The following is a 13,133-nucleotide window of genomic DNA, read 5'->3' on the forward strand; positions in this document are numbered from 1 at the left end:
AAAGATCCACCGTGGTATAACAATCATGTACGAAAGGTACTACGGAAACAAAGAAAGCTTCATCATAGGTTTAAGAGTAGTCGAATCATAGCTGATAAGGAAAAGCTGAACGAAGCGAAAAAGAGCGTAAAGAGAGCAATGAGAGAAGCATTCAACGAATTCGAACATAAAACATTGGCAAACAATCTAAACAAGAACCCTAAAAAGTTTTGGTCATATGTAAAATCGGTAAGCGGATCTAAATCCCCTATTCAGTCACTCGTTGACCACGATGGCACCGAAACAGAGGACGACCGAAGAAAGGCAGAAATACTGAATTCAGTGTTCCGAAACTGTTTCACTGCGGAAAATCGTAACACGGTCCCTGACTTCAGCCGTCGCACGGACGCCAAAATGGAAAATATTGAAATAAACGATATCGGAATTGAAAAACAACTGCTATCACTTAGTAGCGGAAAAGCATCCGGACCAGACGAGATACCCTTAAGATTCTACAGTGATTATGCTAAAGAACTTGCCCCCTTTCTATCAGCAATTTATCGTAGATCGCTGGAAGAACGTAAAGTACCTAGCGACTGGAAGAAAGCGCAGGTCATTCCCATTTTCAAGAAGGGTCATAAATCAGATGCGAATAATTATAGGCCTATTTCGCTTACGTCAATCTGTTGTAGAATAATGGAACATGTTTTGTGTTCTCGTATTATGACGTTCTTAGATAATACAAATCTCCTTCATCATAACCAACATGGATTCCGCAAACAGAGATCATGTGAAACTCAGCTCGCCCTATTTGCCCAAGAAATTCACAGTGCCGTAGACACTGGCGAGCAGATTGATGCCGTATTCCTGGACTTCAGGAAGGCATTTGATACGGTTCCGCACTTACGTTTAGTGAAAAAAATACGAGCTTACGGAATATCGGACCAGGTTTGTGATTGGATTCAGGATTTCCTAGAAGAAAGAACACAACATGTCATTCTTAACGGTTCAAAATCTGCAGATGTAGAGGTAATTTCGGGAGTACCGCAGGGAAGCGTGATAGGACCTTTATTGTTTACAATATACATAAATGACTTAGTTGACAACATCGGTAGCTCCGTGAGGCTATTTGCAGATGACACGGTTGTCTACAAGAAAGTAGCAACATCAGAAGACTCGTACGTACTCCAGGAGGACCTGCAAAGGATTAATGCATGGTGCGACAGCTGGCAGCTTTCCCTAAACGTAGATAAATGTAATATAATGCGCATACATAGGGGCAGAAATCCATTCCAGTACGATTATGCCATAGGTGGTAAATCATTGGAAGCGGTAACGACCGTAAAATACTTAGGAGTTACTATCCGGAGCGATCTGAAGTGGAATGATCACATAAAACAAATAGTGGGAAAAGCAGGCGCCAGGTTGAGATTCATAGGAAGAATTCTAAGAAAATGTGACTCATCGACGAAAGAAGTAGCTTACAAAACGCTTGTTCGTCCGATTCTTGAGTATTGCTCATCAGTATGGGACCCTTACCAGGTTGGATTAATAGAAGAGATAGACATGATCCAGCGAAAAGCAGCGCGATTCGTCATGGGGACATTTAGTCAGCGCGAGAGCGTTACGGAGATGCTGAACAAGCTCCAGTGGCGGACACTTCAAGATAGGCGTTACGCAATACGGAGAGGTTTATTATCGAAATTACGAGAGAGCACATTCCGGGAAGAGATGGGCAACATATTACTACCGCCCACATATATCTCGCGTAATGATCACAACGAAAAGATCCGAGAAATTAGAGCAAATACGGAGACTTACAAGCAGTCGTTCTTCCCACGCACAATTCGTGAATGGAACAGGGAAGGGGGGATCAGATAGTGGTACAATAAGTACCCTCCGCCACACACTGTAAGGTGGCTCGCGGAGTATAGATGTAGATGTAGATGTAGATGAAGTACGCATGTAGATGTAGATGCAGATATACAGCTCCCTCCCTTTCTTGCGGAAATTGCAGCCATCCTAAAATGTGACAGAGGCAAGTGACGTTGAATATCGCGCAGATGTCTGCGCAACCTCTACACGTATGTCACCGCTTTCTCTACTGTACCGGTACCGCCTCTGTTTAGTCCAATCACTCTAGCGGTGGTGCAGTGTGTTGTCGTGGATTTCGAAGAACCTTAAACTTTTTAAGATGAGTGTGTGTACACAGGTGGTCAGAAACAGTCCAAAAAACTTGTAAAGGTGTTGCAGGTTAGTTTGCGCTGAGAAATAAATGTTAAGGAAAAAAACAGATACGTATCACCGTTTCCTAGTTAATTAGCACTGAATTAGCTGGTCAGGCCGTTGCGCGGGCAAATCCAAGCGGCCCGCCAGATACGATTAGAGTCAGTTACTTTCATAGGTTAAACGATAGCGCACGAGATTGCTAAGCCTGTGGCTCGGGTTGGATAGCTACTGCTGCCCCACATCCAGTTTTTGCTGTCGCTGTCTTGTTCGGTTTTAATAAATCGAACACAGAACACAATTGGCGACACCGTCTCTGGCGAGCAGCTTGAATTTGCGCGCGCAACTGCTAACTTCAATGCTAATTAACTCGGAAACGGCGCAATGTATCGCATTTTTGTTCTTAACAGTTATTTCTCAGCACAACCTACCCTGCAACACCCTTAGAAGGTTTCCAGACTGTTTCTGACGACCTTGTGTACACTGAAGCATAATTTAGTTCTAAACTAGATTTTTGGCAAGAAAAGGGGCTACACGATGGGCACAAAATTTTATCTACCGGGATAAAAACAGTAGCTATATCCTTTTTAGATTCAATTATGTGCTCCTGAAAAAAGGACAACATAACATTGTGAGTGCATTGTGTATTAAACTCGGGACCTAGAAACGATGGAGAGGCTTTGTGCCGCAGTAGCTGTCAGTGGTTAACAACCCCACAACAGGCCACAGCAGTGCACCCACCCCACCACCGCCCCACAGTTATTGTGCGGTTCGGCCCCTGTGGCCCTGTGGATCCCCCCCAGGGACATCTCATACCAGACGAATGTAACCCCAATGTTTGCGTGGCAGAATAATAGTTGTGTATGCGTACGTGGAGACAGTGTTTGCGCAGCAATTGCCGACATAGTGTAACTAGAACGGAATAAGGGGAACCAGCCCGCATTCTCCGAGGCAGATGGAAAACCGCCTTAAAAACCATCCACAGGCTGGCTGGCACACCAGACCCCTCCACCAATCCGCTGGGCGGATTCGTACCGGGGACCGACACGCCTTCCCGCTCGGGAAGCAGTGCATTAGACCGCGCGGCTAGCTGCTTGGTTCGAGACACACTAACGTCAACACTCAAACTGAAATTTTCAGCTAAAGGCAAGAATATGTGTTACATAACAGCTCGAAATCTGCAAGCAGAGATATTTTTCACCTCTAGTTAAAGATAAATGAGCTTAACTAAACTGAATCTCCACTGTTCTTCAAACCTTGCCCTCAACCTCACAGTTATAATAATTTGCAGCTAATGTCACACTATAAACGTCGTGCATAAGACCACACGAAGTAAGTTTCATAGAACCTATAGCGACACAGGTATCGTCGATTTTCTTCATCTTTGGCACGGCTGCAGTAGACATTAATGTAACAAATGCTGGTCTAGTACGATGCACTTCTCAAGCATTTTCGAGAAATCGAAATTCAATGCTTTGCTAGGCTGTTGAATACCATACGAGGGCGATGGTCGCCGAGCTACGCTACGGCTCCACTGATCACTTGCTTCGCAACAACGAATAATGTTAATTCGGAAATAACAACAATTATAATGATAATTTATGTGGTATATCCATGTCGTGGTATAATAATTTACCGATACAATGATGTGCGTTGAGCCGTGTTGCGGCTAGCGGTGGTGCCGTGGGTAGGTTGGCATCGTGTAATAGGGATAGTGGCGTCTCGTTTTCTTCTTGCCTTTGGCGCCACTACGTTTGCTAACCTTGTCTGTCCTCGAGTGGCAGCAGAAGTGGTTATCGATCTCTAGTACGGCTGTACTATCTTTGGAGGGATGTCAAGTGTTTTCCGGGTTGGAGTGTGTCAGCATGTTCGGTTGGGATGGAGCAGGATTGAGGTCCGACAGCGCGAGGACATGCTGGGACCGCTGGTGACACGCAGGCACTGCCAGGTCGAGGGGCTGCAGTTGCGAGGACGACAACCTCGTTCTCCACCGGACCCAGGACGTTTGAGTTGAGTGAACATTAACCCAGTAGTGAAACCTCCACTATTTTGAGATACGCCGTTTGTTCGCGCATTACTGCTTGCAGGGTCGCTGAGACGAAGAGCAATGAGTGGAGTGTTTGGAGGTGGCGAAATTAATTAACTGTCCGCCACCTTTTATTATTACTCATTGAATTCCTTTTGTTTATTGGTGAATGTCAACCAGCGGTATTTTTTCTGCCTAGTGGCCGCTAACGCCCCAGTTACCTGCCCCGGAGGTTAGCGTATTTTAGCGACAGTGTAGCTTTCCTCGCCTTGCCTCTGCTGTCCGGTAAGGCATGTACGACAGCCTCCTTGATTGTGGTTCGGATATTTGTTTCTTTTGGACTATTTTGGTCATAGTGGGTCCTTCTGCTTCTGGATGTTGTAAACACCGGATTCAGAAGACGCAGTGCTGTCCGCTGGTTCCGCCTTGCGTGTGTTATTCCATCGTTGTGTTGGTTATCACATGATGTTGCAAGAGTGTTGGCCAGCGTTTAAATTGTCACTAGTTTGAGTTGCCATCCGGTTAAGTGAATACAGCTCTTGGCTGCCTGTCTCATCGTTTACGAAGTTGAGCGACTTTCCCAGGTCGATCCTTGGAGCACAATCTGATGCCCACATCTCTCTTGATTTGGTCAGATTGGTATGATTGTCAATAAGGCCTTCAGACGTGAATGCAGTTGTCTTAAGAATTTTTAATTAGATATTGTCTCTTAAGATGACTGTCCTTTTTTATAATATTTTAGTTAGAATTTGCTATCTAGGCCTTCAGCTGTCAATTTGTTTTTGAGTAATTACTATTGGGGCCTTCAGCCAACAAATAATTCGAATTTCTGGTCAATAAGGCCTTCAGCCATGAATGCAATTTGTCTGAAGAATTTTTAATTAGATATTGCCTTAACAGTCAAATTTGATAATTGTTCCTTATTGCCAACCTTATATGCAATTGGTTCCAAATAAAGTGTACATGATTTAAAAAAAGAAAAAAACTGAGCAACCAACGATAACTGAATAAGGGCCCGTCCACGCCGAAATCAGCCTTTCCCTAAGTACCAAGTCTCACGCGTATTCCGGTGAAGTCGTACCGGACTATGCATGCATCGAATAATGCACACTGAATTTGTATTCTTTTTGGAGCGATCGAAAACGGCTGTGTCCCTTGATACGTGGATTGAGCTAGGGTTGCCAGCTTTCCTACCTGCTGTGTTTCGATACCAGGTAACAACTAAGGATGCTCTGTGTATCACTAATCAGTCGAACTAGCTTCGAGACCCTTGCTTCGTTCGCGTAACCTGTATTGTCTACACGGATTTTTTTTTCTTTCTCTTTAATCAAATATTTTTGTCCTTCACAGATTGCAACATCTTCTAAACTTTTCACTCTGATTAAGGCCATATGCCTTTTGCGAATGCATTTCTGAACAAAGAGCGATTCTGTAGCTGGAGTCGGGATCTTCGTCAATCCTGCCTTTGAGTTCTTGTAGTGCTGTTTCCAAAAAAAATTTCAACCCCTACTGCATTTTTCAATAGATGTCAAATACTAATTTCCATAGCTTAAGGTTCAAAATGGCTTTGAGCACTATGGGACTTAACATCTGTAGTCATCAGTCCCCTAGAATTTAGAACGACTTAAATCTAACTAACCTAAGGACATCACACACATCCATGCCCGAGGCAGGATTCGAACCTGCGACAGCAACAGCAGCGTGGTTCGGGACTGAAGCGCCTAGAACCGCTCGTCCACAGAGGCCAGCTTAGGGGTTGAAGTTCCAAAAGTACTGAAACAAGTATTTTTTATTTATAACGGAGATGTCAAATACCAATTTCTGTAGACATAGCTTTAAAAATACTTTAGCACTTTTAAAAAAATGATTTATTTTTAAAAGAACTTTGACTCCTCTATTTCACCCTAGCGGTTACATTTCCAAAAATGCTGAAACACGGATGACTTTATTTCTGACCAAGAAGCCAAATACTAATTTTCGTAGTTCTACATTCAAAATTTCCCTAATAGCGACATGTTTTCCACTGTCTCACCCCCTTAGGGGCGGTATTTCGAAAAAACACTTCTTAAACGACGCCTAAAGTACAAGATTAACACTCTCTCCAAATTTCAAGCTTCTAACCTTACCGATTTGGGATGGGTGATGAAGAGTCAGTCAGTCAGTCAGGATATTTCCTTTTATATAATAGAGAATATTGCAAATTTAACGATGATATAATCAGTATGAGTTTGTATGTGACGAAGAAATAGATGATTATACAACTTCATTCTTATTCATAGATGAATAAGAGGCTGTAGATATGGAGCTTGAAGCATTTCAAAGAACATGACTCGATTTTATTAGCAGATAATGAAGAGACTGGAACGCACTACTGGCAGATCAGGACCTTGCGAACTTAGCCGGTTCCGCTACCAACGCTGCTCGACAAATGGCCTTTTGTATAGTATTCAACGGGCTCGTGAAAGTGTGAACCTCGGTTTCTCGTGAAAAGTCTTAGAAGCGCATCGTATTACACTAGCATTTTTTATATCGAAGTACGTACTATAACAGTTCGGAAGATGAGCGAAGTCGGTCGATGAGCAGTTGGGTATATGAGTCTCTTATATGCACACAATGTTGTTACTGCTTATGTTTGTTGCGTATGTGAACACTTGCTAAAGTCTGAGGGAGTAAAACCATTTCCGTGTCCAGCAGCGCGTTGAAAGGGTCACTTTTTCGGCCTACAATCTTTCTCCCCAATGTTGCAAAAGCATGGCGCCGTGCGGTGTCACACTGGGGCTCATAGGCTTTTCAGATGGCAAGGTGTCGAAACATGCGAAGAAAAGGCCAGAGCTCAGACGTTCATGTCAGGTTTAGTGAGAAAATCAACGCGGCAAGCAAAGGGATGTCACTTATTGAGACCTTTACATGTCGCTTTTGAGCGGTGATGTTTCTGAAATGTTTTCCTTATCCACCTACACGAAACGCGGGCGATATGAAAGCTGGGCGTTGCCGTTGTGACCTCCATCGCATAGCTGTCAAGAGAAGGGGTGAAATGTGGGTTAATAGGGGGGGGGGGGGTGGGGAACAACCTTCCCATCATGTGACACGTCCACAGTGCCGTTGGACAGAATTGTCGTCAAATCTGATGACAATGTGACGACAGTAAAGCACCTTACAACACACATTAACTTATGACAAGTGATGTCACTCGCCTCGAACAGGTATTTGCATTTAAATATTTGTACACATACCCATCTCACATTTCCAACCACGCTTGCAACGACACATGATTGTGTTGCTCTTTGTTTGTGCACAACAGCGCTTGCAGTCTTAGAGGAGGGAGCGAAATGGGGGAGAGGGCTTAACAAATGGTTCAAATCGCTCTGAGCACTATGGGACCTAACATCTGAGGTCATCAGTCCCCTAGAACTTAGAACTACTTAAACGTAACTAACCTAAGGACATCACATACATCCATGCCCGAGGCAGGATTCGAACCTGCGACCGTAGCAGTCGCGCGGTTCCGGACTGAAGCGCCTAGAACCGCTCGGCCACCGTGGCTGGCCAGGGGTTAACATTCCAATCAGTTATACCGGCAATTAGTCGACATGTTTAGTATACGTCTTTGGTATTGTTATACATATACAGCACAAATGATCGAAACCATTAATGTTTGGAACATTTTAAATATTGTGGCACCCAAGTTAAAGATATATGCAAGAGGGATAACATTATAACGATTCCCTGCAGTAACTTCGACACTAAATTAGGGAACATTATCTTCATAACGAAAATGCATTGTGTTACTCATAACCAGCTGTCTGCTCCAGCCTATGCTTCAATATTCGCGGCAAGTGGCTGGATGCTATACTCTCGCACATGTTGCTGAATTCAAGAATGTGATTCAAGTGCAATTGATTTTGCAGATCAGTAATGTGATTCTGAGGGCTGTCCAGATACTGCTTTCGCCAAATGTGATTATTGTGATTCTGCATATTGTTTCAAGCATTTTATTGAGGATCCTCATGTACATTTTTAAAGTCAAATAGTTGGCAAACTAACAGTAACCCAGTTGTAACTCCCTCTCACGTGAAAGGTAAATTGTTATAATTTTACTGAGATGTAATGATTCATGAGAGAAGTCATTATTTCACCCTGAACTCAGTTATTGTATGGAGATATGTGTTGAAAATTTCCTCAATTTCCTCTCAGAGACAAAAAGTAACCTCTATGGACTGCTTTTACTATTATTGTTATTAATTTTATTATTGCTTTGGTCTCATTATTATTATTTCTCTTTCCTGTCTCAGACGTTATGTCTGGTTAAAAATGGAAAGTTACGCAGACCTTAATCAAGCGTGACTTCTTTTTAACTGTACGGTATTTGTTACATTGCATTTAGGAACTTTCGGGTAATTGAACATGTATCAATAATAACAGATTTCTGTAGTTGTATATATAGTTTGGATGTAGCTGTATTGCGTTGATGTACTGGTGGATATTGTGTGGTATGATTCCTGTAGTTGATAGTATAATTGGTATGATGTCAACTTTATCCTGATGCCACATTTCTTTGACTTCCTCAACCAGTTGGATGTATTTTTCAATTTTTTCTCCTGTTTTCTTCTGTTTATTTGTTGTATTGGGTATGGATATTTCGATTTGTTGTGTTAATTTCATCTTTTTATTGGTGAGTATGATGTCAGGTTTGTTATGTGGTGTTGTTTTATCTGCTATGATGGTTCTGTTCCAGTATAATTTGTACTCATCATTCTCCAGTACATTTTGTGGTGCATACTTCTATGTGGGAACGTGTTGTTTTATTAGTTCATGTTGTATGGCAAGTTGTTGATGCATTACTTTTGCTACATTGTCATGTCTTCTGGGGTATTCTGTATTTGCTAGTACTGTACATCTGCTTGTGATGTGATCTACTGTTTCTATTTGTTGTTTGCAAAGTCTGCATTTAATTGTTGTAGTATTGAGATCTTTAATAATATGCTTGCTGTAATATCTGGTGTTCATTGTTTGATCCTGTATTGCAATCATGAATCCTTCCACCTCACTGTATATATTGCCTTTTCTTAGCCATGTGTTAGATGCGTCTTGTTCGATGTGTGGCTGTGTTAGATGATACGGGTGCTTGCTCTGTAGAGTTTTCTTTTTCCAATTTACTTTCTTCGTATCTGTTGATGTTATGTGATCTAAAGGGTTGTAGAAGTGGTTATGAAATTGCAATGGTGTAGCCGATGTATTTATATGAGTGATTGCTTTGTGTATTTTGCTAGTTTCTGCTCGTTCTAGAAAGAACTTTCTTAAATAATGTAGGTTTTTTATGTCGATAAATCCCCTTTCTCCTTCCTTTCTGCTTAATGTGACTCTTTCTGTTGCTGAATGTATGTGATGTATTCTATATTTGTGGCATTGTGATCGTGTAAGTCTATTGAATGGTTCTAGGTCTGTGTTACTCCATTTCACTACTCCAACTGAGTAGGTCAATACTGGTATAGCATAGGTATTTATAGCTTTTGTCTTGTTTCTTGCTGTCAATTCCGTTTTCAGTATTTTTGTTAGTCTTTGTATATATTTTTCTTCTAGTTCTTCTTTAATATTTGTATTATCTATTCCTATTTTTTGTCTGTATCATAGATATTTATAGGCATCTGTTTTTTCCATCGCTTCTATGCAGTCGCTGTGGTTATCCAATGTGTAATCTTCTTGTTTAGTGTGTTTTCCCTTGACTGTGCTATTTTTCTTACATTTGTCTGTTCCTAAAGCCATATTTATATCATTGCTGAATACTTCTGTTATCTTTAGTAATTGGTTGAGTTGTTGATTTGTTGCTGTCAGTAGTTTTAGATCGTCCATGTATAGCAAATGTGTGTTGGTATGTTCCAGTAATATTGTATCCATAATTTGTGTTATTTAGCATGTTGAATAGTGGGTTCAGACCAAGGCAGAACCAGAAAGGACTTAATGAGTCTCCTTGGTATATTCCACGCTTAATCTGTATTGGCTGTGATGTGATATTATTTGAATTTGTTTGGATATTAAGTGTGGTTTTCCAATTTTTCATTACTATGTTTAGGAACTGTATCAATTTAGGATCTACTTTGTATATTTCCAATATTTGTAGTAACCATGAGTGGGGTACACTATCAAAAGCTTTTCGGTAATCAATGTATGCGTAGTGTAGCGACCTTTGTTTAGTTTTAGCTTGGTATGTCACCTCTGCATCTATTATCAGTTGCTCTTTACATCCTCGTGCTCCTTTGCATTTCTTCTTATTATTATTATTACTGATTCAAGGAATTAGTGCTTTAGTATTCAGTCTCTTTAAGAAAAGAGTTTAGGTCTTTGAAATCAATAAATAAACAAACAGATCTCACTAGACGACGTTTATGTTCTGGGGATTATGCATGGTAGACTAGAGATCTGATGCTGCGCGCTGAGTGTAAGCTGTACTCGATGTATCTGCCGGTCGTCGAACTGCGCGCTGAATCAGTAGGAATCTTCAGTCAAACCTAAGCCAGTCCGTCGCAATGCATTTGTTTAAAAGTCTTTAAATTAATGATCGTGTAGAGTTTGCAGGTTTCTGCTTCCACAGTCGAAAGAAATGTCTCGTGGGCATGCACAAATATTTGAAAATATGAAACCATTAGTTGGAGATTAATTTATGCAATACACACCTTGTTTATGCCGCCGAGAAATTGGTATATTGGCTTATTATTCTCGCACAAAATCAGAAAATGGCTTTCAGTTAAAGTTAAGATCAGAAGCTAGAGTATATCTTTTCACAATAGTTAACGTTGAACCAAAGCTCTCTTAGTTCAAGAAATAGAGAAAGAGCGCCAGCGAAAATGCTGCTTTCTCGCAGTCAGTTGCGCGCGAGTATGCTTCAAATAATAACTTGTCCCTATGCCGCCCCTGCATTCTCGTGTAAACATGCAGTTACCCAGTCAAATGCTTGCGTTGACGTGAGCGTCGTCGCTTGCTAAAATGTGAAGTATCCAGCTCCTGTATATCCATATGAACATACAGCTACACAAGTGCTTGCATTATCGTGAGCGGCGTTCCTTACGTAAATGTGAAGGTTTAACATCGATGCGCATTGTAGTCAGACTAATTTTTGGCCGAAATACCATAAGAAATACGACCGCACCTGTCGCATACGACCGCAGGCAGCGACCACGGCTTTGCGTTTAATTGCAACAGATGCGTAGGCCGCTGGCGTGGCGGCAGTAATGTGCGACCTGTTGAACCCCGCACTCCCGTTACACCGACAACTTGGCCGGCGAAGGGACAGCTGCAGAACGAAGTTGCCTCGTATCCACATCTCTCGTCGCCGCCAATGCTCTATATCTTCTAATGCTGCATGCGTCTAGTAACACAGATTTCTAGACAGCTCTTCTATTATCAATACTGATGCCAACCTTTCCTAGAGCACGACTTCTCCCCCTTTGCTGAGCGCAACTTATACCCAATGTCCTTAGTTATTGGTCGGATCTATTCCAATCCCTGCCTTCCCTTAAAATTTTCACTCTAAACATCCCCTCTAGTACTGTCTGAGCACGAGGAGGAGGAAGATGGGAAAGGGAAACACGCATTTAAACGGCACAAATGTCAGAAACAAAACAAGTTTCCAGTACTAATTAATTATTTTTGGCGTGCTGAAGACTATAGTTTATATCCGGTACAAACTGTAGGCATGCTGTTGCCACGTAATTCATTCAAAAATGTTCAAATGTGTGTGAAATATTATGAGACTTAACTGCTAAGGTCATCAGTCCCTAAGCTTACACACTACTTAACCTAAATTATCCTAAGGACAAACACACACACCCATGCCCGAGGGAGGACTCGAACCTCCGCCGGGACCAGCCGCACAGTCCATGACTGAAGCGCCGAGACCGCTCGACTAATCCCGCGCGGCGGTAATTCATTCATACATTTCCGTGTCCGGTCAGCATTTCCAGAGGGTAGCAACTCCGATGGCCTTGTTGTTTGCCTCGATCAGGTCCTGTGTTGTGCAGGGTTGTTCAAGTTGAGGACAAATTGGCAGGTGGGCCGGGTCTTGGGTTGTTCCGCGCTCGCAGGATGTACCTCCAACAGCTGGAAGAATGCCCCATTTTCGCATGTTGGTCTTGCAAATGAGGAACGCCCACACTAAGACGATTGAGCGATCTCCAAATAGGGTAGGGCTAGTCATTTCCTGGAGCTAGCTCTTCTTTTACTGGGATATCAGGGGATTGAGTCCTGGCGATGAAGCTCTTTCTCGACTTCAATTGACGGGCTACAGCCTGATGACCGTGCAATGGATGTCGGGCGTCATAAGTTCGCTTAGCCCTGTCTACACCAGCAACAACAGCCCTTCTAATGCTCCAGTCGTTTGCCTTGCCATGTAACGTCCAGTTCCCGCCGAGCTTCTCTGTTCTTAAAGTGAAATGCGCACACCTGAGTCTCGTTGGAATTTGGCCTTAGATGATTGGCTTTGCAGTAGGAGACAAGGGAAGAAGTCAGCTTTTCCTCTGCTTCTTCAAAATAATAATGACTTTTTTAATTTCATAATCGAAAAATATATATCAAAAATGTTCAAATGTGTGTGAATTCATAAGAGACCAAACTGCTGATGTCAACGGTCCCTAGATTTACATACTGCTTAATCCTTTCAGACCATCTGGCTACAGTTGTGTACATTAATTTTTACTGTGTCTTACTTGCAACAGGAGTATTTTTCCCAATGGAAACCTGAGGTACACATTTTTGAATGTTCAACCTTTTCATCATGCGCAAGTAATGCCAACTATTGGGCATTAATATCAGCAAGCCAACATAGCAGTGCACAACAATGCGCAGAAAAAGGTACATATTTTTGTATAAATCTTGCCTCTAAAATCATTTAAAAAAGTCACCTAAGAGT

The 13,133-nt window shown here is 42.1% G+C and overlaps 1 protein-coding gene across 1 annotated transcript in view; it reads left to right on the forward strand.

Annotated features, from left to right (window-relative positions):
- Positions 1-13,133, forward strand: part of LOC126475150 (GTP-binding protein Di-Ras1) — a 1,323,975-nt gene that overhangs the window by 1,198,132 nt on the left and 112,710 nt on the right. The window lies entirely within an intron of this gene.

Source organism: Schistocerca serialis, chromosome 4, assembly GCF_023864345.2.
Source record: "Schistocerca serialis cubense isolate TAMUIC-IGC-003099 chromosome 4, iqSchSeri2.2, whole genome shotgun sequence".
In the NCBI taxonomy this organism is placed as follows: Eukaryota; Metazoa; Arthropoda; class Insecta; order Orthoptera; family Acrididae; genus Schistocerca; species Schistocerca serialis.